Genomic DNA, 5,000 nt, shown 5'->3' on the forward strand with positions numbered 1-5,000 from the left:
GTGTGTGTGTGCTGTGTGTGTTTGAGAGAGTCCTCATATTGATGTTGCAAGTGTTTTGAATGTTTAATAATTTGAATAGCGGTAAATATTTGAAAGACTAATATTTTAGTTTTTTAAATACGAAAAGTTTGTGTGTGTGTGTGTGTGTGTGTGTTTTTTTTTTTTAATTATTATTAATTTTGTTGTAGGTGCAAGGCCTATTATATACAGTGTGTGGGCGTGTGTGAGTGTGTGTGTGAGAGAAAGAGATAGAGTGGAAGTGTTTCAAAATATTTTAGTAATCCAAATCGGAAAAGCGTGGGCGGGGGTGGAAGTGTATGTGTGGGATTGTGATTTGAATTGTATGTAGTTAGTATGTGCGTTAACTTTGAAGTATACATCATGCCAATTACGTTCTTATATGTATATGTATTAGTAGTTTAACTTCTTATACACACACTCACATACGCACCGAGGAAAGGCTTTGACTTACATGTATTAATTCAAACACACATGTGCATACACATAGTAGTTGCAATTTGTTTATTTACACCGATGTGTATGCATAGATTAGTTACAATTAGAATTTACACTCACGCACATAGTAGTCATGCGTCTACTTATATATATGTATGTATGATTGACAGAGATGGCAGAAGTTACTTGCATATTTTTTGAGCATAATACTCTTTCCTTTGAGGAGAGGGTGAATTTGGCTATTGAATTTGAGTATCATTTTTTTCATAGTCCAACTTGGTTTGACGGTTGAAGTTGTTGGATGGAACGATGTTTATCAAATTAAAATATGTTTAGATTTAGACAAATTAGATGAAAATATTACGCTTATGATTATTAAAGAAAGCTTGGGCTTGATTGATCGTTTTATGAAATAGACTATTGTTCATGTTGAAAGAGATCAAATATGACAAGTATTTGATGAAGTTATTAAATACATCCCAAAGCATAAGCTCCTCCAAAAATAAATTTATTTGTGTTCTTCTTGAATGGATTTGGTTCTAGATTGCTTTTTGTATTTGAATGGATTTTATTTTTTCATTCTTTTCTTATAATCTCCCTTTGCAAAATATAAAAAAGTTCATGATTGTTATTATTAATGTATAGTTTGATTATGTTTTATGCAGAGACATGTCATTAAATATCTTAAAGCTGACTTATGACAATGCTTCATCTTTATTTTTTTATCTAAAAAATAAAGATAAAGTCTAAAAAATTTAGACTGAATTAGTCGAGCACACAGAACCATCTTATTTGGTGGAACAAAGCTATATATATATATATATATATATATATATATATATAGAGAGAGAGAGAGAGAGAGAGAGAGAGAGAGCACATTAAATGATTCTCTAAATTTTCTCTTTTAATCTCATTGAGTGTGTTACCACGTTTAAACAATTTACAATATTGGTGTGCTTAGCTACATAAGCTATATACCTTCCATTTATTAGACTCTTGTCTTTGAGATTGTAGTAGAGAGAGTTCTAGCGAATAGTTGTTTTAACTTTAGAACTTTCTTAAAAAAGTTTCAAAAATTTATGATTTTGCCAATACATAAAATATAGACACTTATATGTGTCTCTATGATAGTTTACTAGGAGGAATCTACATTTGTATAGGTAGGTTTCTAGGGTTGGTTATATATTGGCAAAGATATGAAGAGAGATTTGTTGAGCCTTAAGATATTAATTTTGAATTTCAGCAAATGGAGATTCAGAATAATAACAACCACTCAAGAGATGTACTGGCTGTGAAGGATTCTTCCAATGAAGAAGTAGCTTTGTCTACTCCACCTGAGTTGATGAATTTTCGAGCTGCAAAACACCTTGCTAGGTCAAGGTCTCCATCTCGACAACCAAACTCTAAACGTCTTCAAAATATTGTGGACATATGCGAGCGGTCTGAGAAAAATCAGGTTGCTTTGCAAGGAGTACTTAGAAGCCCTTTGGGATGAGATCCGTGGAAGTGGCAGCCAAAAGGGAGATATGCCAAGAGACGAGTTGTCTCATCATCTCCACCGCGTCCTTAACAGTAATGGTCGGATGGAGGCTAACCAACTAGATATGGTTTCTTACATGGAGAATATGCATGTTGAAATTAGAGAACGTCAAGGCGGATGTAATGGGCAATGTAAAGAACAAATGGATTCTCTAAAAGAGCAAGTACGTACTTTAGGCTTGGGGGTATTGAGTCTTAAGATATCTATTAATCGACTCAATGCTATTATGAAAAAGATGAGTCGTATGTTAGAAGCCCGGGTAGTTGCCTAGGATTTTGGTGAGCGTAATGATGTTTTTACTCAAGGCACAAATTGTATTGTGACTTGCAGAATTGGCTCTCTCTTTTGGCTATATGTATGAATTTTTTCATTTTCTCAAATTCAATACTTCTCTCTTATTTTGTTCTCTCACACTCTTTTATTGTGTCTCAACTTCTATTTCCTCTCTCTCTCTCTCTCTCTCTCTCTCTCTCTCTCTCTCTCTCTCTGTGTATCTATCTACCTCTGTGATTGTATATGTTATTACTCTTTATCTTTGTAAGAGATAGATTGTATATGTTATGCTCACTTATTCATCTAGGAAATGGTTTGTATATGTTATACTCATGTATGTATTAAAAACTGCTCTAAGAATTACAGTCTTATTGAGCTGAGTCTATTTGGAGCAGGGTCATATGCGTGATAATGGCTGTTGAAGTAGAATATTATGTTGGTGTTTGAAGTTAAGAATGTTTTAAAAGGAAGTTAGTATTCCCTATTTTGTGTTTTGAAGGAGATTTGAAGATGGTTAGGAGTTGTCTATACTTGAGTTTAAACCAAGTTCGTTGGCTTCAAGTTTTGGATGCAACACGTGTGTCTCGCCGATAACCATTCAAGGATAAGGGCTTGTATTCGAAAACAAAATGTTACCAATTTAATGAATTACGTTAATGAAAATGAAGTTAGAACATTTGGAAGGGTTGAAAATGGAGAGGAACATAGAGGAATCCATGGTGGAATTCACTTACTCAGAAATAGAGCAATTGTTAATGCTATGATACTTCAAGAACCTATCAATGAACGTCAAAATGCACAGGCACAAAGAGATATAGAGCAAGGCTCTTTTTCATTTGATTTAAATGAGCCGCTCATGGATGATAATGTCCATTGTATTGTGTCCTTTGGTGATGTGAAAGATATTAAATCCGAATGTCACTCTATAAGGCATGTGTTTTTATTTTCTCAGAATGTTAAGCACCCAGCAAGTATGGTGGTGTATTCTGGAGATTGCACTTATAAGTGCCATTTTTGTAATGCCCTAATTTGGATCTCACTCACTCACTCACTTATTCACTCACACATAAGGGCTGTTTTCTCTCTCTCTCTCTCTCTCTCTCTCTCTCTCTCTCTCTCTCTCTATATATATATATATATATATATATATATATAGCAAGGCAAAGCAGTACCCTCCATGTGGCAAACTTTTTTGGCCTCCGTAGGCTTCCATTTGCATGCCACTTGGACCTTGCAGGAAGGCCGCATCGACCACTGCCTAGAGTTAATACACCATTTGCACTATGCTCTACAAGCGCCGCCTTTTGCTAGAGCCCCCCCCCCTTCCCGGTGTCGAAGGCCTTCCACCACCATCTGCAACAAGCAACGCCCTCTTCCAGAGCTCCCCCACGTTGAAGGAAGGAGGTTTGGCCGCTACCTTCGTTAGTTGCCGATTTAATTTGAATGGGCCCTACCACGTCGTCATTCATATTGCTCTCCCGCTCCTTGACCTTGAGCTCTCCTGGTTTGACCTTCTCTCTCCCACTCCTCGAACTTGAGCTCTCTAGGTTTGTTCTCTACATGTTACACTTGCATGTTTAATTTCCTCTCTCTCTCTCTCATTCGTGAATGGTGTGCATGCTCTCTGAGTGCGTGTTTTATTGAGAAAACGGTGCATGGTCTTGCATGCAGATTGTGAATCGCGCTCCTCGGCCTTCAATGCCTCAACTGGTAAGTTCCCTCCCCCCCCCCCTCTCTCTCTCTCTCTCTCTCTCTCTCTCAACCTGTGTTGTCTAATTTTTTTTTGTAAGACACGGTGGCCAGTCTTCTCGAGCTTTGTTGGAGACTCTCGTGTTGCCTATGCCTGGTGAGTTGCCTCTGTGTGTGTGTGTGTGCGTGCGTGTGCTTCTTACTCATCTTTTTTGTTTTTCTGTAGAGTATTGGAGACCGGCCTGTCCCTCCTTTTGGTTTGCTGTGGGTAGCGTGGCCACATATTGCCCATCGTGTTGCCTATTGCTGGTTGGTCCTCTTGACGACAGAGTATTTGGTCTGGTGGGTGGCCTTCTTTATCTTTGTTGTGCTCTCTGGTCATGCTCTGAGCGTTGTGCTACTGTTCAAGCGGCCGCTTTCATGCGTTGTGCTTACTGTTCATGCGATCGCTTTCATGCGGTCGCTATAGGCATTGTGCACGCTTGCATGCATGTTGTGCTTAGTGGTCGCTATAGGCATTGTGCACGCTTGCATGCATGTTGTGCTTAGTGTTCATGTGGTCGCTTTGGTCCTCGTGCTCACTTGCATGCATGTCATGCTCAATTCGATTGGAGAGAGAGAGAGAGGGAGAGTCATATTAACGTCCACGGAATGCCTTGAAGGCATATGGGACCAAAAGTCGGTACCTCACAATCCACTTACAATCCACTTCGGGGTGCAATTAGGCAGCACAAGCAAAAGATTAATGAAAACCCTAGGATGATAAACAATTATCTGTGATACAAAAAATGCTGATGGCACATTAAAATGCTAGTCAATTGGGTTTAGGCTTATGAAAGTCCTCGATTATTACCCTTCCATTCACGGTAGACTGCCCACTTTCCAGCTTGGCGGGCTGCTTGGACTTTGGTGAGTTCTGCACTTTTGTTTTTAAGCTGTAGGGGAGTGAGTTCATCAGCTAACCAGAGCCTGGTGCCCTATAATGATTTGGACTATCGCAGAACTTGGATCTTGTCCTGTTTATTGTGATATTTCGCAGAAC

This window comes from Cibotium barometz, chromosome 7 (assembly GCF_041138505.1).
Source record: "Cibotium barometz isolate CiBa-2024 chromosome 7, ASM4113850v1, whole genome shotgun sequence".
Classification (NCBI taxonomy): domain Eukaryota; kingdom Viridiplantae; phylum Streptophyta; class Polypodiopsida; order Cyatheales; family Cibotiaceae; genus Cibotium; species Cibotium barometz.